Genomic DNA, 27,461 nt, shown 5'->3' on the forward strand with positions numbered 1-27,461 from the left:
ACGGCTGTGGCTCATTCCTGTTTTGCATTTTGCTTATGTATTTTATGTTATACTTCTGTTTCTGTTCCCCGTGGGTGTCATGGGGTGTTCGGAGCCCACCCTTAAGGAGAGGGTACTGTTATGAACCACAGGTAGTGGTTCATTCCTATTTTATGTTTATAGTTGTCTTGCAGGCCAGGATTTCCCGTTGCTCTGGTTTAAGAAGACTCTTGTTTGCTGCCGGTGGTGAGTCTGTGTAATTGCAGCTTGTTCCCATGTGCTCAGCCTCACCTGTCTGTTAATTGCACCTCTCAGTTGTGCAGCAGGGCAGCTGCACGACATAATTAATTAGGACTCTCTGTTATATTCTGGCTCAGTGCAATACACAGACGCTGGTGATAGTTCTTGAGTTCTGAGCTAGTTCCTGCCAGTTCCTGAGCTCCTGTCTAGCAGTGTCTGTCTAGCTGCTTCCAGTGTCGGTTCCAGTGTCGGTTCCAGTGTCTGATCCGGTGTCTGATCCCGTGTCCTGCCGTGAAGCGTTCGTGTCCAGAAGTCCTGTGGCTTTGTCTGTGCCTGGTCGAGTATCTGGCTTCTTGGTGTCCACCGGTCTGTCGTTCGGGATTCTGCCTGTCCTCCGGTTCTGAGAGCTTGTGTCGGCTACATTGGGGGTTCCTGTCCATTTGCAAGTATTTGTACCGGTTCCGTGAGTAGCGGCTTTGCCGCGTCTGTCGGCCTAGGCCGCTGTATTCTTTGGTTTTATTTGTTACTGGTGTTTTGCAGAGGGTTCTGCATATGCTGTCACCACCGGTACACAACAGTATTGTGTCGGCGTGTGGACAGCATTTCCTTTGTTGTTCTTTTCCTTTGGCGGCGTGCCGCACATATACTTAGTTTTAGGGTTGTTAGTAGCCCCTAGCCTTCTGTTTGCTTCAGTTAGAGGTCCCCTTGTTATTATCCTGTCTCGGTTCATGCCTTGTCTCACTCTAAGACCTGGGGGCATCGGAGTTGGGCAGACCTAATCCGCCCTTCAAACGCGGCTGCCGTGGGCCCAAGAAACCATTGTCACGCAGGCGTGAACTGACCACACGGGTGAAACAATGGAGGTAGGCTGCTAGGGGCTATTTCCAAACCACACCTTATTTCAGCGTCACGTTCTGGTGCTCTGGACTCACTACGCAACATCTCCCTTGTTCTGAGCACCAGGAACCTAACACAGAGTAAGTCAGGATTAGTACCATACCCTTTAGCAATAGATGAGGTACTCAAATTATGGGATAGGAGACCAATGGACAAGAAATTAAATATCTCTAGGCACCCTAGTTTGAAGCTCTACCAGTATCATGTAGACTAGTGATGTGCACCGGACATTTTTCGGGTTTTGTGTTTTGGTTTTGGATTCGGTTCCGCGGCCGTGTTTTGGATTCGGATGCGTTTTGGCAAAACCTCCCTGAAAATTTTTTGTCGGATTCGGTTGTGTTTTGGATTCGTTTTTTTTTTACAAAAACCCCTCAAAAACAGCTTAACTCGTAGAATTTGGGGGTCATTTTGATCCCATAGTATTATTAACCTCAATAACCATAATTTCCACTCATTTTCAGTCTATTCTGAACACCTCACAATATTATTTTTAGTCCTAAAATTTGCACCGAGGTCGCTGGATGACTAAGCTAAGCAACACAAGTGGCCGACACAAACACCTGGCCCATCTAGGAGTGGCACTGCAGTGTCAGGCAGGATGGCACTTCAAAAAAATAGTCCCCAAACAGCACATGATGCAAAGAAAAAAATAGGTGCACCAAGGTCGCTGGATGGCTAAGCTAAGCGACCGAAGTGGCCGACACAAACACCTGGCTCATCTAGGAGTGGCACTGCAGTGTCAGCACATGATGCAAAGAAAAATGAAAGAAAAAAGAGGTGCAAGATGGAATTGTCCTTGGGCCCTCCCACCTACCCTTATGTTGTATAAACAGGACATGCACACTTTAACAAACCCATCATTTCAGCCACAGGGTATGCCACACGACTGTGACTGAAATGACTGGTTGATTTGGGCCCCCACCAAAAAAGAAGCAATCAATCTCTTCTTGCACAAACTGGCTCTACAGAGGCAAGATGTCCACCTCCTCCTCATCGTCCGATTCCTCACCCTTTCACTGTGTACATCCCCCTCCTCACAGATTATTAATTCGTCCCCACTGGAATCCACCATCTCAGGTCCCTGTGTACTTTCTGGAGGCAATTGCTGGTGAATGTGTGGTATCCCCCAGAACTTACAGGACTCATGCTCCCTTCAACTGACATGTACATTGCCTTATTGTACCAGGTGCTCCATGTAGGACCCTATGAGAACCTGTGTAGCCCAGACTTTTTGCCAAAAAGGACAGCTGTATACTCTGGGCTGCCATATAAACAGACATAACCTGCAGCTTTACCCTTTCCCCCCTTTTTTTCTTGGAGCCTAGCAACAGTGGATGGTGTGATGGAGGACACAGCCCACACCTCTCATCTGACTGGCCAATCCCTAGAGAGAGCCCAGAGGGAGGGTGGAGTGATGGAGAGATTGGTGTGAGGACTGAGGAGTGCTGTAAGCTGGGACAGCAGAGAGGACAGCAGACCAAGCAGTGGGATCCTGAGTGAGTTGCAGAGGCTGAGTTCCTGTGTGTCAGTTCCAGAGTATCCTGTCAGCCCTAGTATCATTGTGCAAGTCCCAGCAGCAACAGCAAGGAACTCCTCTGGAGAGAGAGGGAGTGAGATCAGATTCAGTTATGCTCATCCCTAAACCTCACCATCCTGCAAAAACCCAGGGGGAAGCTAAAGAGGCCGTGAAATGGCTCTTTCCAGAGTTGCATCGTCCTGACTATGAGTACACCTCAATGAGTGGTGAAGAATTTATCTCACTGTTGCAGCAGGTATCGAGAAAGCCAGGGAAGAGGCGCACAGGGGTTCTTGCCCATTAGTTATAGACCCTTCTCATGTCTGATCTGTAATGATTATACTAATGTGATTTTCAAACTTGTTTGCTCTACAGTTACTAAATGCATTGAGGTTTAAAACATAATTGTTTCAGTACCTGCAACCTGATGTATTTCATGTCAGTAAAATGTCAATGTTGTGAAAAAAAAAAAATGACTTTATGACTATGTGGAGAGACGAATGCGTGAGGACACGCATCATTCAAGCGGGGTTGAGTGTGGTATCCCCCAGAACTTACAGGACTCATGCTCCCTTCAACTGACATGTACATTGCCTTATTGTACCAGGTGCTCCATGTAGGACCCTATGAGAACCTGTGTAGCCCAGACTTTTTGCCAAAAAGGACAGCTGTATACTCTGGGCTGCCATATAAACAGACATAACCTGCAGCTTTACCCTTTCCCCCCTTTTTTTCTTGGAGCCTAGCAACAGTGGATGGTGTGATGGAGGACACAGCCCACACCTCTCATCTGACTGGCCAATCCCTAGAGAGAGCCCAGAGGGAGGGTGGAGTGATGGAGAGATTGGTGTGAGGACTGAGGAGTGCTGTAAGCTGGGGCAGCAGAGAGGACAGCAGACCAAGCAGTGGGATCCTGAGTGAGTTGCAGAGGCTGAGTTCCTGTGTGTCAGTTCCAGAGTATCCTGTCAGCCCTAGTATCATTGTGCAAGTCCCAGCAGCAACAGCAAGGAACTCCTCTGGAGAGAGAGGGAGTGAGATCAGTGAGGTTTCATCAGTAACAGCTCACTGCCCATATAAGAACAGAGGAAGTAGCAGCTACAGAGAATGCCCTATCCATGCAGAGACAGTGCTGTGAATACAGCAGCCAGAGACAGCACTGAGAGGTAACTCCATCCTCAGGGAGGATTCTGTACAAGTAAACAGGCTCCCTGCTCACACACTGTCTACAAACATTGCAGCTGGCACTACTCTAGGAGTATAGAACACTTTTGTCTGTGGCACAGCATAACTTGTTGCCAGCAATAGCACAAACTGCCTCCTCTTACATTAAATGACCTAAGTCCTAGTAGAAAGGACAGCACACACAGTGCTGGTGCCACCGATGCTTATCTGCCAGGCCTTACAGACCAGTGACATTGTACATCAGATGAACTGTGACAGCCAGGTTACAGTGCAAAGGAGGCCTGAACAGAACTACCCAGAGTGAATGGGAAAGGCAGTGGATCAGTTTTCCCTCAGTGTGGCCACAGAGAGGACAGACCTTTATTTACACTACAGGGACATGTCTAAGAAAGACTAAATATATATATGCATATATATCCACTTGTGGACACACTCTAAAGAGGGCTACAGACCTGTGCACAGGCGGAAGAACATAAGTTGTACTAATACTTACTTCTGAATACATGGGATACTCAGTAAGGGTAATCAGATAATTGTAACTGGTAACAAACTGTTTTTCTTATGCATGCATATTTTGATGGTAACAGCTTGAATATTTAAGTTAAGGTTTGAATAGTATAATAAGTCAATATAACCAATTCAGGTAAACGTGCATAACTGCTGAGAAGGACGGTGATGGTATATGCAACACCTGAATAATTAAACAGTCTATGACAGTATTGGCATAATCTACGGTGTGAAGACCAACTGTTTATTATCTGTACTTGATGATTTACTGTAACGTATTACTATTATTCAAGTTGTTTGATTTTCCCACTGCCTTTAATAAACCGAAGTTGAGTTGACTGCTCCCTGAACAACCCACTTGTGCAGACGTATATCCCTTACATCTCCGAAGTATCGTGAACGAACTTCCATCTTAAGTTGGTATCCCGGTACACAGATAGTGTAAAGTGGACATAATCACCAGGTAAAAGATCATCTACTCACCCAATAACATTGTCCTTTATTTGCCCGGGTATCACAAATGTCTCCACGCAGGAATTGATTATAATTCATTTTGATGAACATCATCTTCTCCACATTTTCTGGAAGTAACCTCGTACGCCAATTGCTGACAAGGTGAGCGGCTGCACTAAACACTCTTTCAGAGTACACACTGGAGGGGGGGGGGCAACTTAGGTAAAATAAAGCCAGTTTCTGCAAGGGCCTCCAAATTGCCTCTTTTTCCTGCCAGTATACGTACGGACTGTCTGACATGCCTACTTGGATGCGGTCACTCATATAATCCTCCACCATTCTTTCAATGGTGACAGAATCATATGCAGTGACAGTAGACGACATGTCAGTAATCGTTGGCAGGTCCTTCAGTCCGGACCAGATGTCAGTACTCGCTCCAGACTGCCCTGCATCACCGCCAGCAGGTGGGCTCGGAATTCTTAGCCTTTTCCTCGCACCCCCAGTTGCGGGAGAATGTGAAGGAGTAGCTGTTGACGGGTCACGTTCCGCTTGACTTGGCAATTTTCTCACCAGCAGGTCTTTGAACCTCTGCAGACTTGTGTCTGCCAGAAAGAGAGATACAACGTAGGTTTTAAATCTAGGATCGAGCACGGTGGCCAAAATGTAGTGCTCTGATTTCAACATATTGACCACCCGTGAATCCTGGTTAAGCGAATTAAGGGCTCCATCCACAAGTCTCACATGCCTAGCGGAATCGCTCTGTTTTAGCTCCTCCTTCAATGTCTCCAGCTTCTTCTGCAAAAGCCTGATGAGGGGAATGACTGACTCAGGCTGGCAGTGTCTGAACTGACTTCACGTGTGGCAAATTCAAAGGGTTGCAGAACCTTGCACAACGTTGAAATCATTCTCCACTGCGCTTGAGTCGGGTGCATTCCCCCTCCTTTGCCTATATCGTAGGCAGATGTATAGGCTTGAATGGCCTTTTGCTGCTCCTCCATCCTCTGAAGCATACAGAGGGTTGAATTCCACCTCGTTACCACCTCTTGCTTCAGATGATGGCAGGGCACGTTCAGGACTGTTTGCTGGAGCTCCAGTCTTCGGCGCGCGGTGGCTGAATGCCGAAAGTGGCCCGCAATTCTTCGGGCCACCGACAGCATCTCTTGCACGCCCCTGTCATTTTTTAAATAATTCTGCACCACCAAATTCAATGTATGTGCAAAACATGGGACGTGCTGGAATTTGCCCAGATGTAATGCACGCACAATATTGCTGGCGTTGTCCGATGTCACAAATCCCCAGGAGAGTCCAATTGGGGTAAGCCATTCTGCGATGATGTTCCTCAGTTTCCGTAAGAGGTTGTCAGCTGTGTGCCTCTTCTGGAAAGCGGTGATACAAAGCGTAGCCTGCCTAGGAACGAGTTGGCGTTTGCAAGATGCTGCTACTGGTGCCGCCGCTGCTGTTCTTGCTGCGGGAGGCAATACATCTACCCAGTGGGCTGTCACAGTCATATAGTCCTGAGTCTGCCCTGCTCCACTTGTCCACATGTCCGTGGTTAAGTGGACATTGGGTACAACTGCATTTTTTAGGACACTGGTGACTCTTTTTCTAAAGTCTGTGTACATTTTCGGTATCGCCTGCCTAGAGAAATGGAACCTAGATGGTATTTGGTACCGGGGACACAGTACCTCAATCAAGTCTGTAGTTTCCTGTGAATTAACGGTGGATACCGGACACACGTTTCTAACCGCCCAGGCTGCCAAGGCCTGAGTTATCCGCTTTGCAGCAGGATTACTGCTGTGATATTTCATCTTCCTCGCAAAGGACTGTTGGACAGTCAATTGCTTACTGGAAGTAGTACAAGTGGTCTTCCGACTTCCCCTCTGGGATGACGATCGACTCCCAGCAGCAACAACAGCAGCGCCAGCAGCAGTAGGCGTTACACTCAAGGATGCATCGGAGGAATCCCAGGCAGGAAAGGACTCGTCAGACTTGCCAGTGACATGGCCTGCAGGACTATTGGCTTTCCTGTGTAAGGAGGTAATTGACACTGAGGGAGTTGGTGGTGTGGTTTGCAGGAGCTTGGTTACAAGAGGAAGGGATTTAGTGGTCAGTGGACTGCTTCCGCTGTCATCCAAAGTTTTTGAACTTGTCACTGACTTCTGATGAATGCGGTCCAGGTTACATATAAGGGAGGATGTTCCTAGGTGGTTAACGTCCTTACCCCTACTTATTACAGCTTGACAAAGGCAACACACGGCTTGACACCAGTTGTCCGCATTTCTGTTGAAATAATTCCACACCGAAGAGGTGATATTTTTGGTATATTGACCAGGCATGTCAATGGCCATATTCGTCCCACGGACAACAGGTGTCTCCCCGGGTGCCTGACTTAAACAAACCACCTCACCATCAGAATCCTCCTTGTCAATTTCCTCCCCAGCGCCAGCAACACCCATATCCTCATCCTGGTGTACTTCAACAGTGACATCTTCAATTTGACTATCAGGAACTGGACTGCCGGTGCTCCTTCCAGCAATTGCAGGGGACGTGCAAATGGTGGAAGGCGCAACCTCTTCCCGTCCAGTGTTGGGAAGGTCAGGCATCGCAACCGACACAATTGGACTCTCCTTGGGGATTTGTGATGTAGAAGAACGCACAGTTCTTTGCTGTGCTTTTGCCATCTTAACTCTTTTAAGTTTTCTAGCAGGAGGATGACTGCTTCCATCCTCAGGTGAAGCTGAACCACTAGCCTTGAACATAGGCTAGGGCCTCAGACGTTCCTTGCCACTCCGTGTCGTAAATGGCACATTGGCAAGTTTACGCTTCTCCTCAGACGATTTTGATTTAGATTTTTGGGTCATTTTACTGAGCTTTATTTTTTTGGATTTTACACGCTCTCTTCTATGACATTCTGCATCGGCCTTGGCAGACGACGTTGATGGCATTTCATCGTCTCGGCCATGACTAGTGGCAGCATCTTCAGCACGAGGTGGAAGTGGATCTTGATCTTTCCCTATTTTACCCTCCACATTTTTGTTCTCCATGTTTTAATGTGTGGAATTATATGCCAGTAATAGATCAATGTATAATACTCGTGGTCACTGGTCAGCAAAACTCTGCACTGTACTCCTCCTATATAATATACTGGTGGTCCCCAGTCCCCACAATAAAGCAGTGTGAGCACAGATATATGCAGCACACTGAGCACAGATATGGAGCGTTTTTCAGGCAGAGAACGTATAATACTGGTGGTCACTGGTCAGCAAAACTCTGCACTGTACTCCTCCTATATAATATACTGGTGGTCCCCAGTCCCCACAATAAAGCAGTGTGAGCACAGATATATGCAGCACACTGAGCACAGATATGGAGCGTTTTTCAGGCAGAGAACATATAATACTGGTGGTTACTGGTCAGCAAAACTCTGCACTGTACTCCTCCTATATAATATACTGGTGGTCCCCAGTCCCCACAATAAAGCAGTGTGAGCACAGATATATGCAGCACACTGAGCACAGATATGGAGTATTTTTCAGGCAGAGAACGTATAATACTGGTGGTCACTGGTCAGCAAAACTCTGCACTGTACTCCTCCTATATAATATACTGGTGGTCCCCAGTCCCCACAATAAAGCAGTGTGAGCACAGATATATGCAGCACACTGAGCACAGATATGGAGCGTTTTTCAGGCAGAGAACATATAATACTGGTGGTCACTGGTCAGCAAAACTCTGCACTGTACTCCTCCTATAATACTGCTGGTCCCCAGAATAAAGATATTTGCAGCCCCCTGAAACAAAGTGAGAGGACGCCAGCCATGTCCTTTCACTATCATTTTCAATGCACGAGTAAAAAATGGCGGCGACGCGCGGCTCCTTATATAGAATCCGAATCTCGCAAGAATCTGACAGCGGGATGATGACGTTCGGGCGCGCTCGTGTTAACCGAGTAAGGCAGGAGGATCCGAGTCGCTCAGACCCGTGAAAAAAAAGGTGAAGTTCGGGCGGGTTCGGATCCCGAGGATCCGAACCCGCTCTTCACTAATGTAGATAGGTCTTTACTGTGTTTTAATATTTCCAATTACCGAAAACCGGGATATTGGGAAGTGACGTGGAATAACCAGATTATGACCTTTTCACACAGAGCTGATAGGATACCCATAGACTCTGAACTTGTACGCCAAATAGCCAACAGTGGGAGGTATTTTCGGTATAGGTATACTCGTGGAAGCAAGACCATATGGGTTGGAAAAGTATCGTCAGGGTATTGTGCCCATATCATCCAGCCCGATACTTGTACTGAGCAGATGGGAAAACTAGGGATTGATTTCTTTACTTAGAAAGTTTGCAATATGGTGATGTTACATTTTGTCCCCTATGTTCTCCCAGATGATGCCTATTTCATATGTGGGAGGAAGGCATACAAGTGGCTTTCTCCGAGCTCAGAGGGATTGTGCTATATTGGGAGAGTACTACCGGAGGTCATGACCCATGATAAAATGAAAGATGTTCACCGCAGTGCTCAGGCTCCTTATACTCATACTCACTATGAACACATCATCAAGAGACACCTCATAGATAGGGCAGAGCACGCAGCCTCTGATTTGATCCACGAATCCACCGGGATTCAGTTCCTTCTCGCATTAGACATTACCCAAACTGCCAGAGGAACTATAAATTATAAGTATATCCATGCGCTAGCGAACTTGATAGATAATATTACTGAGATGTATGATGACACCTTCAGGTACACGGGAAGGGAGTTACAAGCCTACAAGAAGGAACTTATCCAGCACAGGATGGTCCTTAATTATGTCACAGCCGTGACAGGTGGGTACTGTGTTACTCTGGCAACTCAATATGGTGTGAGGTGCTGTACGTATATTACGAACAGCACTGACGACCCAACGGAGATCATCGATCAGAAGATGGACGAGATCTTGCAGTTGAAGTGGGAGTTCAGGAGGAAACACAACCTTACCTTTGCGACTGTGAGTAATGAACTGACCGGCTGGGTCTCATGGTTGAAACCACGCAAATGTTTCTCAGGTTTAGGAGAGTGGGCTCAAAATGTCATTATGAGTGTGGGGAAGTTTCTCCTTTGTATCCTGGGAGTCATCATAATTATTGGTTTGATATTTAGGTGTGTTCAAATTCTAATGCGGCACAAGCATGGCACAAATTTGATGAGTCTAAGGAGCGAGGGCGCTGTTATAGCAGCAGATTTAATCTACGATCCATCCATAGAGACAGCGCTATGATAAGGATTGCAAATTAATTTCATGGCCTGTTTCACCCGTTTTTCTTCGTCTCCCCCTCTGCCCAGATACATCCAACTGGAAAAGACGTCAGCCCTACCCAAAATGTTTATGTGAATGTATTTTTATATATGTGTCTTATCTTCATCTCTTCAACCTCCAGTTAATGGCACACATAGTCGACAGGTGATATCCACATATACTAGCACTCACATATGTTCCCCCTCCATGTATCATCAGCTAAATGTGCACCCCATTTATTGGAACAAGAAGCCGAAAAGAGCTCGGTAGTGTTTGTTGGCCCATTTACAGACCCTTAATACGGGATGAGAAGGATTTAATGTATACTTCGCAATACCTCGAAGCTTATTTAGAACATATACGGCACAATGATACATGCCCCTCAGACATGGATTCATACATACATGCTTTTTACTATCCCACTAGGTCATACATTTCACACCTACAGTTAGTGGAGTCATGAGAGGAGACAGAGAATGAACGGTCAGAGAGGTAGGAAGACAGCCAAGAGAGGGCAGTATCACACAGACCAATGGAATGAAGGATTTGCAGTAGGAAAGGGTGGTACACAGTGTCAAAAGCAGCAAAGCAGCAGAGAGGCCAAGAGGAATAAGCAGAGAGGAGTGGTCCTTAGATTTGGCAGCATGGAGGTCGTTGCAGACCTTTGTAAGGGCAATTTCAGTAGAGTGGAGAGGACGGAAGCCAGACTGGAATTGGTCAAGCAGTGAGTGTGAGGAAAGAAAGGAAGTAAGGCGGATGTAGACAATACGCTTGTCGAAGTCAGAAAATATTACAGTACACACATTACATACAAACACCACATAGATGGCCTCCGTGTGCATACTTAATCGGCCGTGCGTGCACATATTCGCAATTTGCGTATGGTCGCTTCCGTGGTCCTGCGCATTGGAGCGTGGTATGAGTAATTACAGTGGAATTTGTACTCGCATGGAAAAGCCACAAAGACATATCATATATCTAATCCATATATTGCATAAATCCCCCACTGTCTGCTTCCTCTTCTAATAGCATGAAGATCGGTCACACATAAATTAAACTCCCAGAGACTCAAATACAATGGACTTATTTACACAAAGCTTTGAAATTCTATGAAGAAGGCAAACAAACACCTTTGTTTACTCCTATTATTCTAGGGTAGCCCAGTTTCTGTCGACAACAATAAATACTGGATTGTCATTGTCTTGTCTGAAGACAAGACAAACAAAAAGACAAAAACCAGGAACCTAGGCTGAGGAGAAACTTAACTAGCAATAGCTAACAAAAATACAGACCAGACATTTAGAAATCTGAGGTAAAAACATTCATAGTCTAAACTCTTGGAGATGTATATATATATATATATATATATATATATAATTCCTAACAAATTGTAATAGCAGGAGTATGTGTGTATATATATATATATATAAAAGTATATGGATATATGTATATCTTGAGGATGGAAATAGATAATCATATCATGTGTGGGATCATATTGTTCAGAGTCACGTAAACATTAATCTGGTGGGAATAAGAATATCATCATATATTACAACATTAAGTTAATAATAATACCAGATTTATGTATGAGTAATGTGATGGTTTAACTGGTCATGGGGCAGGAACTCAGATGCAAACAACAGAAATCACATCTCAAGTCTTAGCCATCTCCCACTTCTTGAGCTGACCAATGATCTCTGGTGCACAGGATATGTCCCACCCTTGAACCAATGGAAGAAGAGCACACAGTGTCTATTGTATTATGTTTTAATCCACTGTATAAAGATCCAGCTGCATGCCAGGTCCCTATCACAGACTCTAAAGGTCATCTACCCAGATGACTGAGGACCAGACTGGGAAGCGCAGGCGAAAACCAAACACATATGTACCATTGACTGTAGTCATTATTCTATTGTATTGTATTGTTATTGTAACCCCCTTTCAGTAATTATATGTTGGTGTGTCGGAACCCGGCATTTTAAATACAATCTGATGTCGTGTTTCCTTTCCCTGCTAAGGTATTAAAGTGTATTTACAGCCACTCAGGCTGCTGCATTGTGCTAACAGCGTATAGGCCTGTGTATGTAAACTGTGTACTCACTACGCCCTTTAGGCGTACGTACACAGAGTGCGTACACTGTGCGACTTTGTGTATGTAAGGTTTGAGAATATCATAAAGGTGAAAGGTTAATTACCGCGGCCGCAGCGGCTCAATATTAAAGTGTATCAAGTGAGTTTAAGGTATATGCTTTTTAGTCCTGTAAGTAAACCAGCGTTTACACGCTCAAGGAGTCTGGAGGCAAAAGGGGGGAAGAGAGATGGGTAAGTAGTTGGAGAGAGTGTTTGGATCAAGGGTAGGTTTTTTAAGAATAGGAGAGATGAGTGCATGTTTGAAGGCAGAGAGGACAGTGTCTGAGGAGAGGGAGAAATTGAGAAGGTGGGAAAGATGGGAACAGGCAGGCAGGGCCGTTTCTTGGGGCGGGTGAGCCGTGCAATCGCACGGGGCGCCCGCCGCAGCACTGACTGTGGCTCCCTGGCTTCTCCCTCCTCCCTCTCCCCAAGTACCCAGAATGGGGGGCGGAGTTTCGCAGGATGATGCAGTTGCGTCACGACGTAATCGCGTCATCCTGCAAAACTCCGCCCCTTCGAGCGGAGTACTGAGGAGGAGGGGGAGCCAAGCTACGAATAGGGAGAGGCGGCCGGTGCGAGGAGCGACTGGTGAGGCGGGCCGAAGAGCAGGAATCACCTCTGTAAGTATTCTCTTTCTTTCTTTCTCTGTAAAATGGGGACATCCGCCGTAATGTGTAAAATGGGGACTCTTGCCTGCCGTAATGTATAAAAAGGGGACACTTGCCTGCCGTAATGTGTAAACATGGGGACTCTGGCTTGCTGTAATATGTAAAAAGGGGACTCCTGCCTGCCATAATGTGTAAAAAGGGGACAATTGCCTGTCGTAATGTATAAAATGGGGACTCTTGCCTGCCGTAATGTGTAAAAAGGGGACTCTTGTCTGCCGTAATGTGTAAAAAGTAGTGATGTGCACCGGACATTTTTCGGGTTTTGTGTTTTGGTTTTGAATTCGGTTCCGCGGCCATGTTTTGGATTCGGACGCGTTTAGGCAAAACCTCTCTGAAATTTTTTTGTCGGATTCGGGTATGTTTTGGATAGTGATGAGCGGGTTCGGTTCCTCGGAATCCGAACCCCCCCGAACTTCACCCATTTTACAGGTTCCGAGGCGGACTCGAATCTTCCCGCCTTGCTTGTTTAACCCGAGCGCGCCCGAACGTCATCATCCCGCTGTCGGATTCTCGCGAGATTCGTATTTTATATAAGGATCCGCGCGTCGCCACCATTTTCACTCATGCATTGGAGATGATAGGGAGAGGACGTGTGCAGCGTTCTCTCAGTTGTGTTCAGTGTGCTGCAAATATCTGTGCTCAGTGTGCTGCAAATATCTGTGCTCAGTGTGCTGAAAATATCTACGTTCTCTGCCTGAAAAACGCTCCATAACTGTGCTCAGTGTGCTGCAAATATCTGTGCACAGTGTGCTTTATTGTGGGGACTCGGGACCAACAGTATTATATAGTAGGAGGACAGTGCAGAGTTTTGCTGACCAGTGACCACCAGTATTATACGTTCTCTGCCTGAAAACGCTCCATATCTGTGCTGCATTGTAGTATATAGTAGGAGGACAGTGCAGAATTTTGCTGACCAGTGACCACCAGTATTATATCAGTACGGTACAGTAGTCCACTGATCTACCTACCTCTGTGTCGTCAAGTATACTATCCATCCATACCTGTGGTGCATTTTAGTTGTTGTGCGCAGTATATATAGTAGGAGGACAGTGCATAATTTTGCTGACCACCAGTATATAATATATAGCAGTACGGTACAGTAGTCCACTGCTCTACCTAATTCTGTGTCGTCAAGTATACTATCCATCCATACCTGTGGTGCATTTAAGTTTTGCGCAGTATATATCGTCAAGTATACTATCCATCCATATCTGTGCTGCATTGTAGTTGTGCGCAGTATATAGTAGGAGGACAGTGCAGAATTTTTCTGACCACCAGTATATATATAGCAGTACGGTACAGTAGTCCATTGCTCTAACTCTGTGTCGTCAAGTATACTATCCATCCATATCTGTGCTGCATTGTAGTTGTGCGCAGTATATAGTAGGACAGTGCAGAATTTTGCTGACCACCAGTATATATATAGCAGTACGGTACAGTAGTCCATTGCTCTACCTCTGTGTCGTCAAGTATACTATCCATCCATATCTGTGCTGCATTGTAGTTGTGCGCAGTATATAGTAGGAGGACAGTGCAGAATTTTGCTGACCACCAGTATATATATAGCAGTACGGTACAGTAGTCCATTGCTCTACCTCTGTATCAAGTATACTATCCATCCATATCTGTGCTGCATTGTAGTTGTGCGCAGTATATAGTAGGAGGACAGTGCAGATTTTTGCTGACCACCAGTATATACACTGCTCAAAAAAATAAAGGGAACACTAAAAAAACACATCCTAGATCTGAATAAATGAAATATTCTTATTAAATACTTTGTTCTTTACATAGTTGAATGTGCTGCCAACAAAATCACACAAAAATTATCAATGGAAATCAAATTTATTAACCCATGGAGGTCTGAATTTGGAGTCACCCTCAAAATTAAAGTGGAAAAACACACCACAGGCTAATCCAACTTTGATGTAATGTCCTTAAAACAAGTCAAAATGAGGCTCAGTAGTGTGTGTGGCCTCCACGTGCCTGTATGACCTCCCTACAACGCCTGGGCATGCTCCTGATGAGGTGGTGGATGGTCTCCTGAGGGATCTCCTCCCAGACCTGGACTAAAGCATCCGCCAACTCCTGGACAGTCTGTGGTGCAACGTGGCTTGGTGGATGGAGCGAGACATGATGTCCCAGATGTGCTCAATTGGATTCAGGTCTGGGGAACGGGCGGGCCAGTCCATAGCATCAATGCCTTCGTCTTGCAGGAATTGCTGACACACTCCAGCCACATGAGGTCTAGCATTGTCTAGCATTAGGAGGAACCCAGGGCCAACCGCACCAGCACATGGTCTCACAAGGGGTCTGAGGATCTCATCTCGGTACCTAATGGCAGTCAGGCTACCTTTGGTGAGCACATGGAGGGCTGTGTGGCCCCCCCAAAAAATGCCACCCCACACCATTACTAATCCACTGCCAAACCGGTCATGCTGGAGTATGTTGCAGGTAGCAGAATGTTCTCCTTGGCATCTCCAGACTCTGTCACGTCTGTCACATGTGTTCAGTGAGAACCTGCTTTCATCTGTGAAGAGCACAGGGCGCCAGTGACGAATTTGCCAATCTTGGTGTTCTCTGGCAAATGCCAAATGTCCTGCACGGTGTTGGGCTGTAAGCACAACCCCCACCTGTGGGCGTCAGGCCCTCATACCACCCTCATGGAGTCTGTTTCTGATCGTTTGCGTAGACACATGCACATTTGTGGCTTGCTGGAGGTCATTTTGCAGGGCTCTGGCAGTGCTCCTCCTGTTCCTCCTTGCACAAAGGCGGAGGGAGCGGTCCTGCTGCTGGGTTGTTGCCCTCCTACGGCCTCCTCCATGTCTCCTTATGTACTGGCCTGTCTCCTGGTAGCGCCTCCAAGCTCTGGACACTACGCTGACAGGCACAGCAAACCTTCTTGCCACAGCTCGCATTGATGTGCCATCCTGGATGAGCTGCACTACCTGAACCACTTGTGTGGGTTGTAGGGAGGTCATACAGGCACGTGGAGGCCACACACACTACTTAGCCTCATCTTGACTTGTTTTAAGGGCATTACATCAAAGTTGGATCAGCCTGTAGTGTGTTTTTCCACTTTAATTTTGAGGGTGACTCCAAATCCAGACCTCCATGGGTTAATAAATTTGCTTTCCATTGATAATTTTTGTGTGATTTTGTTGGCAGCACATTCAACTATGTAAAGAACAAAGTATTTAATAAGAATATTTCATTAATTCAGATCTAGGATGTGTTTTTTTAGTGTTCCCTTTATTTTTTTGAGCAATATATATATATATATATATATATATATACACACATATATATATACATATATATATATATATATACATATATATATATATATATATATATATACATATATACAGTCACTGTGGTTCCTAGGGAGGATATAGCACGCTCCCAAATGCTGAAAGAACCAGGCGGCACTCTGGGGACTGATGCAACAAATAGTGAAAATTTTTGTGAAAAATCACATGAATAAATGGCATAGCATTGCCGACGTTTCAGCGCCGCGCAGGGCGCTTTTTTCAAGGCTGTATGCTGTGAAAAGAACAAAGTCACACAGTGTTACCAATCTTACCTTTATGTGTCCCAACACCAATGTGGTCGTAGCACCGTGCAGCGGGAGCTGGCGTGGGGCCGGGCTTCCGGTGAGTTCCTGCTTGCGGTTTCCAGGAAGTGACGTCGTCCGGTAACCACGGCAACCTCGGGCGTCCCGGCCTCCGCTGGTAACCCGCTGGCGCTGACGGACTGAAGTGAAAACAGTTATAATAAAACATGAATACCGGTGTTACTGGCTAGAACAATCGTGCATACTAACACATGGGGCTGATAACTGCTAGTTAGTGATTGAAGTGCGTGAGAAAGAACAGCCGTGGTGAAAAAGTGATATAGCCAGAGAACAAGTGCAATCATAATAAAAAATTAAAAAGGTTAAAACGTGAATGCAACATTCACAATCAAAAAGACATGTCCACTGCATTAGGTCTTGAAAAAATTTTTACCAATAAAGCAATACAAAAAGGGGAATAGTGACCTTGCTAGAAGAGACATTAAGTAGGGAAAATGACAGAACCTGATCCCGCATGTCAGAGGTTACAGATAAGGAAAGAAGGAAGAACCCATAGTGGGCTAGTAATGACCCAATGTGCCCAACAGCAAATTATAACTAAAGAAAGGAACATATTAATATTGGCCCTCATTCCGAGTTGTTCGCTCGCAAGGCGATTTTAGCAGAGTTACACACGCTAAGCCGCCGCCTACTGGGAGTGAATCTTAGCTTCTTAAAATTGCGAACGATGTGTTCGCAATATTGCGATTACAAACTACTAAGCAGTTTCAGAGTAGCTTCAGACTTACTCGGCATCTGCGATCAGTTCAGTGCTTGTCGTTCCTGGTTTGACGTCACAAACACACCCAGCGTTCGCCCAGACACTCCCCCGTTTCTCCAGCCACTCCCGCGTTTTTTCCGGAAACGGTAGCGTTTTTATCCACATGCCCATAAAACGCCGTGTTTCCGCCCAGTAACACCCATTTCCTGTCAATCACACTACGATCGCCGGAGCGAAGAAAAAGCCGTGAGTAAAAAAACTATCTTCATAGCAAAATTACTTGGCGCAGTCGCAGTGCGAACATTGCGCATGCGTACTAAGCAGAAAAACGCTGCAATGCGAAGAAAATTACCGAGCGAACGACTCGGAATGAGGGCCATTGTTATTATAAGAACACACTCCAGGCTATGTGTTCATTAAGTCCATCAGGTGCTAATGCTGATAGGCGATATATCCATTCGATCTCCCTTTGTGCTAGTAGTCTGGACCGATCACCTCCTCGTGTATGTGTGGGAATAGGGTCGACAATCATGTAGCGCAGCTGTTGTAGTCTATGCGGTGCGTTTTTAAAATGCCGGGCAACCGGCTGATCATTCGGTTTGCCCTCCAAAGCTGCCTTTATGGCTGATCGATGAAGGGCCATCCTTTCCCGAAAAGTTCGTATAGTTTGTCCCACATAAACCAGTCCGCATGGGCACGTGATGACATGAATTATATACTGGGATGTGCATGTAACATGGTGTTTGATCTTGAAAATTTGCTGGGTTTTGGGATGCTTGAAGAGTGAGCCCGTGTCCATGAATTTGCAAGTTGTGCAAGAAAGGCACCGCTGGCATCCTGGTTTTTGCAGCTGTTTTTTTGTCTGTGTAATGTCAGTTTTAACTAAGATGTCCTGTAAGCTGCATCCCCTCTTGTAGCAGGGCATAATTGACGTCTGTTTAAAACAAGGTAAAGATGGATCAGTACTGACAACAGGCCACAATGCCCGTGTGGCTCTGGTTATCACAGAACTGGCTGTTGTATACTCAGTGATCAAAGGAACTTTTTTCTTGTTGCTTTTTATCGAGTGCTCAAAGAGTGTTTCCTGCGGGACATGCATGATTTCCTGTTTTGTGGATTCTAATTTTCGTTTATCATATCCCCTTTGTGTGAATTGTGCCATCACATGATTCAATGCTGGTTCCAGTTGTGCATGGTCACTTGTAATTCTGGCAATCCTAAGCATCTGGGATCGGGGGAGGCCCTTCTTTAATGCAGGAGGGTGGAAACTGTTGTGCATCAATAAGGTATTGCGATCCGTTGGCTTGTAATATACAGACGTGTGTATGTTGTTATTGACCATGTTAATTTGTACATCCAAGAAATGTATAGACGTCTGGCTGGATTCAAAGTTGAGTTTGATTGGGGAATCCATGTTGTTAATGTTAGCACACATATTAGCCAATGCAAAGGCACCCCCGGTCCAGAAGAGTAGGAGGTCGTCGATGTAGCATTTATACAATAGAGTGTCGACTCGTATTGTATCTGTGCTGAAGAATGAATGTTCTTGAGCGAACATGTACACATTAGCGTAACTCGGCTCCACATTCGATCCCATGGCGCAACCTGTAAGCTGAACATAGAAGTCGCCATTGTGTAAAAAATAGTTATGTGTGAGTGTGTACTCCAAGAGTTGTAAAAATAATGGAATGTGAAGTCCCTGAAAGTTTTCAGACTGTAGAAATTCTTGCATAGCCATTAGGCCCTCCGCGTGGGGGATGACGGTGTACAGACTATGCACATCCATAGTGCACATGATAGTATTCTGGGGGACAGCTGCCATATCATGTAGCAAACACAGTAAATGTGACGTGTCCTTTAAATAAGTATTTTGTCTAGTGATTAATGGCTGAATGAGAAGGTCAAGAAATTGAGAAATTGGCTGTGTAAGGGAACCTCTGGCTGAGGTGATCGGACGGCCTGGTGGATTCGCACTGTCCTTGTGTACCTTAGGTACTGTATATAAAACAGGTGATCGGTCCAGACTACTAGCACAAAGGGAGATCGAATGGATATATCGCCTATCAGCATTAGCACCTGATGGACTTAATGACCACATAGCCTGGAGTGTGTTCTTATAATAACAATATTAATATGTTGCTTTCTTTAGTTATAATTTGCTGTTGGGCACATTGGGTCATTACTAGCCCACTATGGGTTCTTCCTTCTTTCCTTATCTGTAACCTCTGACATGCGGGATCAGGTTCTGTCATTTTCCCTACTTAATGTCTCTTCTAGCAAGGTCACTATTCCCCTTTTTGTATTGCTTTATTGGTAGCATTTTTTTTAAGACCTAATGCAGTGGACATGTCTTTTTAATTGTGAATGTTGCATTCACGTTTTAACCTTTTTAATTTTTTATTATGATTGCACTTGTTCTCTGGCTATATCACTTTTTCACCAGGGCTGTTCTTTCTCACGCACTTCAATCACTAACTAGCAGTTATCAGCCCCATGTGTTAGTATGCACGATTGTTCTAGCCAGTAACACCGGTATTCATGTTTTATAACTGTTTTCACTTCAGTCCGTCAGTGCCAGCGGGTTACCAGCGGAGGCCGGGACGCCCGAGGTTGCCGTGGTTACCGGACGACGTCACTTCCTGGAAACCACAAGCAGGAACTCACCGGAAGCCCGGCCCCACGCCAGCTCCCGCTGCACGGTGCTACGGCCACATTGGTGTTGGGACACATAAAGGTAAGATTGGTAACACTGTGTGACTTTGTTCTTTTCACAGCATACAGCCTTGAAAAAAGCGCCCTGCGCGGCGCTGAAACGTCGGCAATGCTATGCCATTTATTCATGTGATTTTTCACTAACATTTTCACTATTTATTGCATCAGTCCCCAGAGTGCCGCCTGGTTCTTTCAGCATTTGGGAGCGTGCTATATCCTCCCTAGGAACCACAGTGACTGTGTATATATATATATATATATATATATATATATAGATAAAAATTCAGAGGGGGCACTCTCCAGACTTTTCAATATACACAACTGTTCATTTATTTGTAGTATACTTTACATAATCAGCATAATGGCAAGATTGTCCTCAAGCGCTTTCGGCCCAGCATGGGCCTTCCTCAGGAGGCACTGCACATCAATACCAGCTTCAAACAAAGTAGAGCAGAAATCCAGAAATCCAGCAGTGCTGGGCCGAAAGCGCTTGAGGACAATCTTGCCATTATGCTGATTATGTAAAGTATACTAAAAATAAATGAACAGTTGTGTATATTGAAAAGTCTGGAGAGTGCCCCCTCTGAATTTTTATCTACAAATTTGAATACCTCGGTATTTGAGTGGACACCCCAGCATTTGCTTATTATGAAGATGTGAGTGCTACCGTCTGTCGGATCTATATACATATATATATATACTGGTGGTCAGCAAAATTCTGCACTGTCCTCCTACTATATACTGCGCACAACTACAATGCAGCACAGATATGGATGGATAGTATACTTGATGACACAGAGGTAGAGCAAGGGACTACTGTACCGTACTGCTATATATATATATACTGGTGGTCAGCAAAATTCTGCACTGTTCTCCTACTATATACTGCACACAACTACAATGCAGCACAGATATGGATGGACAGTATACTTGACAACACAGAGGTAGAGCAATGGACTACTGTACCGTACTGCTATATATATACTGGTGGTCAGCAAAATTCTGCACTGTCCTCCTACTATATACTGCTCACAGCTACAATGCAGCACAGATGTGGATGGATAGTGGAGGTCATTCCGAGTTGTTCGCTCGCAAGGCGATTTTAGCAGAGTTGCTCACGCTAAGCCGCCGCCTACTGGGAGTGAATCTTAGCATCTTAAAAATGCGAACGATGTATTCGCAATATTGCGATTACACACCTCGTAGCAGTTTCTGAGTAGCTTCAGACTTACTCGGCATCTGCGATCAGTTCAGTGCTTGTCGTTCCTGGTTTGACGTCACAAACACTCCCAGCGTTCGCCCAGACACTCCTCCGTTTCTCCGGCCACTCCTGCGTTTTTTCCGGAAACGGTAGTGTTTTTTCCCCACACGCCCATAAAACGGCCTGTTTCCGCCCAGTAACACCCATTTCCTGTCAATCACATTACGATCGCCAGAACGATGAAAAAGCCGTGAGTAAAATTACTAAGTGCATAGCAAATTTACTTGGCGCAGTCGCAGTGCGAACATTGCGCATGCGCATTAAGCGAAAATCGCTGCGATGCGAAGATTTTTACCGAGCGAACAACTCGGAATGAGGGCCAGTATACTTGACGACACAGAGGTAGAGCAATGGACTACTGTACTGTACTGCTATATATATACTGGTGGTCAGCAAAATTCTGCACTGTCCTCCTACTATATACTGCGCACAACTACAACGCAGCACAGATATGGATGGATAGTGTACTTGACGACACAGAGGTAGAGAAATGGACTACTGTACCGTACTGCTATGTATATACTGGTGGTCAGCAAAATTCTGCACTGTCCTCCTACTATATACTGCTCACAACTACAATGCAGCACAGATATGGATGGATAGTATACTTGACGACACAGAGGTAGAGCAATGGACTACTGTACCGTACTGCTATATATATACTGGTGGTCAGCAAAATTCTGCACTGTCCTCCTACTATATACTGCGCACAACTACAATGCAGCACAGATATGGATGGACAGTATACTTGATACAGAGGTAGAGCAATGGACTACTGTACCGTACTGCTATATATATACTGGTGGTCAGCAAAATTCTGCACTGTCCTCCTACTATATACTGCGCACAACTACAATGCAGCACAGATATGGATGGATAGTATACTTGACGACACAGTGGTAGAGAAATGGACTACTGTACCGTACTGCTATATATATACTGGTGGACAGCAAAATTCTGCACTGTCCTCCTACTATATACTGCGCACAACTACAATGCAGCACAGATATGGATGGATAGTATACTTGAAGACACAGAGGTAGAGCAATGGACTACTGTACCGTACTGCTATATATATACTGGTGGTCAGCAAAATTCTGCACTGTCCTCCTACTATATACTGCGCACAACTACAATGCAGCACAGATATGGATGAATAGTATACTTGACGACACAGAGGTAGAGCAATGGACTACTGTACCGTACTGCTATATATATACTGGTGGTCAGCAAAATTCTGCACTGTCCTCCTACTATATACTGCACACAACTACAATGCAGCACAGATATGGATGGATAGTATACTTGATGACACAGAGGTAGAGCAAGGGACTACTGTACCGTACTGCTATATATATATATATACTGGTGGTCAGCAAAATTCTGCACTGTCCTCCTACTATATACTGCACACAACTACAATGCAGCACAGATATGGATGGATAGTATACTCGACGACACAGAGGTAGAGCAATGGACTACTGTACCGTACTGCTATATATATACTGGTGGTCAGCAAAATTCTGCACTGTCCTCCTACTATATACTACTCACAACTACAATGCAGCACAGATATGGATGGATAGTATACTTGACGACACAGAGGTAGAGCAATGGACTACTGTACTGTACTGCTATATATATACTGGTGGTCAGCAAAATTCTGCACTGTCCTCCTACTATATACTGCGCACAACTACAATGCAGCACAGATATGGATGGATAGTATACTTGACGACACAGAGGTAGAGAAATGGACTACTGTACCGTACTGCTATATATATACTGGTGGTCAGCAAAATTCTGCACAGTCCTCCTACTATATACAGCTCACAACTACAATGCAGCACAGATATGGATGGATAGTATACTTGATGACACAGAGGTAGAGCAATGGACTACTGTACCGTACTGCTATATATATACTGGTGGTCAGCAAAATTCTGCACTGTCCTCCTACTATATACTGCGCACAACTACAATGCAGCACAGATATGGATGGACAGTATACTTGACGACACAGAGGTAGAGCAATGGACTACTGTACCGTACTGCTATATATATACTGGTGGTCAGCAAAATTCTGCACTGTCCTCCTACTATATACTGCGCACAACTACAATGCAGCACAGATATGGATGGATAGTATACTTGACGACACAGAGGTAGAGCAATAGACTACTGTACCGTACTGCTATATATATACTGGTGGTCAGCAAAATTCTGCACTGTCCTCCTACTATATACTGCGCACAACTACAATGCAGCACAGATATGGATGAATAGTATACTTGACGACACAGAGGTAGAGCAATGGACTACTGTACCGTACTGCTATATATATACTGGTGGTCAGCAAAATTCTGCACTGTCCTCCTACTATATACTGCACACAACTACAATGCAGCACAGATATGGATGTATAGTACCCAGAGTGCCGCCTGGTTCTTTCAGCATTTGAGAGCGTGCTATATCCTCCCTAGGAACCACAGTGACTGTATAAATTCCCTTGGAGGGCACCGGGGCAGTTGACACTTGTATGTTGGAGTGCCGACCATCGTTGGTCTTTTAATATATATATATATATATATATATTAGTGATGAGCGGGTTCGGTTTCTCGGAAACCGAACCCCCCCGAACTTCACCTTTTTTACACGGGTCCGAGGCATACTCGGATTCTCCCGTATGGCTCGGTTAACCCGAGCGCGCCCGAACGTCATCATCCCGCTGTCGGATTCTCGCGAGATTCGGATTCTATATAAGCAGCCGCGCGTCGCCGCCATTTTCACTCGTGCATTGGAAATGTTAGGGAGAGGACGTGGCTGGCGTCCTCTCCGTTATTGTTGAACTTGATTGTGCATTATTGCTTAATTGTGGGGAGGACTGGGGAGCAGCTGTATAATATAGGAGGAGTACAGTGCAGAGTTTTGCTGATCAGTGACCACCAGTTTTATCCGTTCTCTGCCTGAAAAAAACGCTCCATATCTGTGCTCAGTGTGCTGCATATATCTGTGCTCACACTGCTTAATTGTGGGGACTGGGGAGCAGCAGGAGTACAGTGCAGAGTTTTGCTGACAGTGACCACCAGTATACGTTGTCTGCCTGAAAAACACTCCATATCTGTGCTCAGTGTGCTGCTTTATTGTGGGGACTGGGGACCACCAGTATAATTAATATTATATAGGAGGAGTACAGTGCAGAGTTTTGCTGACCAGTGACCACCAGTATATAATACAATATATAGCATTACGGTACAGTAGGCCACTGCTGTACCTACAGTACCTCTGTGTCGTCATTAAGTATACTATCCATCTACATTCTATACCTGTGGTGCATTTTAGACGTTTTGCAGTTTGCTGACACAGTGACCACCAGTATACTATATATAGCAGTACGGTACGGAAGGCCACTGCTGTACCTACCTCTGTGTCGTCATTAAGTATACTATCCATCTACATTCTATACCTGTGGTGCATTTTAGACGTTTTGCAGTTTGCTGACACAGTGACCACCAGTATACTATATATAGCAGTACGGTACGGAAGGCCACTGCTGTACCTACCTCTGTGTCGTCATTAAGTATACTATCCATCTACATTCTATACCTGTGGCGCATTTTAGTCTTGCAGTTTGCTGACACAGTGACCACCAGTATACTATATATAGCAGTACGGTACGGAAGGCCACTGCTGTACCTACCTCTGTGTCGTCATTAAGTATACTATCCATCTACATTCTATACCTGTGGTGCATTTTAGACGTTTTGCAGTTTGCTGACACAGTGACCACCAGTATACTATATATAGCAGTACGGTATGGAAGGCCACTGCTGTACCTACCTCTGTGTCGTCATTAAGTATACTATCCATCTACATTCTATACCTGTGGTGCATTTTAGTTTTGCAGTTTGCTGACACAGTGACCACCAGTATACTATATATAGCAGTACGGTACGGAAGGCCACTGCTGTACCTACCTCTGTGTCGTCATTAAGTATACTATCCATCTACATTCTATACCTGTGGTGCATTTTAGACGTTTTGCAGTTTGCTGACACAGTGACCACCAGTATACTATATATAGCAGTACGGTACGGAAGGCCACTGCTGTACCTACCTCTGTGTCGTCATTAAGTATGCTATCCATCTACATTCTATACCTGTGGTGCATTTTAGTTTTGCAGTTTGCTGACACAGTGACCACCAGTATACTATATATAGCAGTACGGTACGGAAGGCCACTGCTGTACCTACCTCTGTGTCGTCATTAAGTATACTATCCATCTACATTCTATACCTGTGGGGCATTTTAGACGTTTTGCAGTTTGCGGACACAGTGACCACCAGTATACTATATATAGCAGTACAGTATGGAAGGCCACTGCTGTACCTACCTCTGTGTCGTCATTAAGTATACTATCCATCTACATTCTATACCTGTGGTGCATTTTAGTTTTGCAGTTTGCTGACACAGTGACCACCAGTATACTATATATAGCAGTACGGTACGGAAGACCACTGCTGTACCTACCTCTGTGTCGTCATTAAGTATACTATCCATCTACATTCTATACCTGTGGTGCATTTTAGACGTTTTGCAGTTTGCTGGCACAGTGACCACCAGTATACTATATATAGCAGTACGGTACGGAAGGCCACTGCTGTACCTACCTCTGTGTCATCATTAAGTATACTATCCATCTACATTCTATACCTGTGGTGCATTTTAGTTTTGCAGTTTGCTGACACAGTGACCACCAGTATACTATATATAGCAGTACGGTACGGAAGGCCACTGCTGTACCTACCTCTGTGTCGTCATTAAGTATACTATCCATCTACATTCTATACCTGTGGGGCATTTTAGACGTTTTGCAGTTTGCGGACACAGTGACCACCAGTATACTATATATAGCAGTACAGTATGGAAGGCCACTGCTGTACCTACCTCTGTGTCGTCATTAAGTATACTATCCATCTACATTCTATACCTGTGGTGCATTTTAGTTTTGCAGTTTGCTGACACAGTGACCACCAGTATACTATATATAGCAGTACGGTACGGAAGGCCACTGCTGTACCTACCTCTGTGTCGTCATTAAGTATACTATCCATCTACATTCTATACCTGTGGTGCATTTTAGACGTTTTGCAGTTTGCTGACACAGTGACCACCAGTATACTATATATAGCAGTACGGTACGGAAGGCCACTGCTGTACCTACCTCTGTGTCGTCATTAAGTATGCTATCCATCTACATTCTATACCTGTGGTGCATTTTAGTTTTGCAGTTTGCTGACACAGTGACCACCAGTATACTATATATAGCAGTACGGTACGGAAGGCCACTGCTGTACCTACCTCTGTGTCGTCATTAAGTATACTATCCATCTACATTCTATACCTGTGGGGCATTTTAGACGTTTTGCAGTTTGCGGACACAGTGACCACCAGTATACTATATATAGCAGTACAGTATGGAAGGCCACTGCTGTACCTACCTCTGTGTCGTCATTAAGTATACTATCCATCTACATTCTATACCTGTGGTGCATTTTAGTTTTGCAGTTTGCTGACACAGTGACCACCAGTATACTATATATAGCAGTACGGTACGGAAGACCACTGCTGTACCTACCTCTGTGTCGTCATTAAGTATACTATCCATCTACATTCTATACCTGTGGTGCATTTTAGACGTTTTGCAGTTTGCTGGCACAGTGACCACCAGTATACTATATATAGCAGTACGGTACGGAAGGCCACTGCTGTACCTACCTCTGTGTCATCATTAAGTATACTATCCATCTACATTCTATACCTGTGGTGCATTTTAGTTTTGCAGTTTGCTGACACAGTGACCACCAGTATACTATATATAGCAGTACGGTACGGAAGGCCACTGCTGTACCTACCTCTGTGTCGTCATTAAGTATACTATCCATCTACATTCTATACCTGTGGTGCATTTTAGACGTTTTGCAGTTTGCTGACACAGTGACCACCAGTATACTATATATAGCAGTACGGTACGGAAGGCCACTGCTGTACCTACCTCTGTGTCGTCATTAAGTATACTATCCATCTACATTCTATACCTGTGGCGCATTTTAGTTTTGCAGTTTGCTGACACAGTGACCACCAGTATACTATATATAGCAGTATGGTACGGAAGGCCACTGCTGTACCTACCTCTGTGTCGTCATTAAGTATACTATCCATCTACATACTATACCTGTGGTGCATTTTAGACGTTTTGCAGTTTGCTGACACAGTGACCAACAGTATACTATATATAGCAG

The sequence above is a fragment of the Pseudophryne corroboree genome, chromosome 3 (assembly GCF_028390025.1).
Source record: "Pseudophryne corroboree isolate aPseCor3 chromosome 3, aPseCor3.hap2, whole genome shotgun sequence".
Taxonomy (NCBI): domain Eukaryota; kingdom Metazoa; phylum Chordata; class Amphibia; order Anura; family Myobatrachidae; genus Pseudophryne; species Pseudophryne corroboree.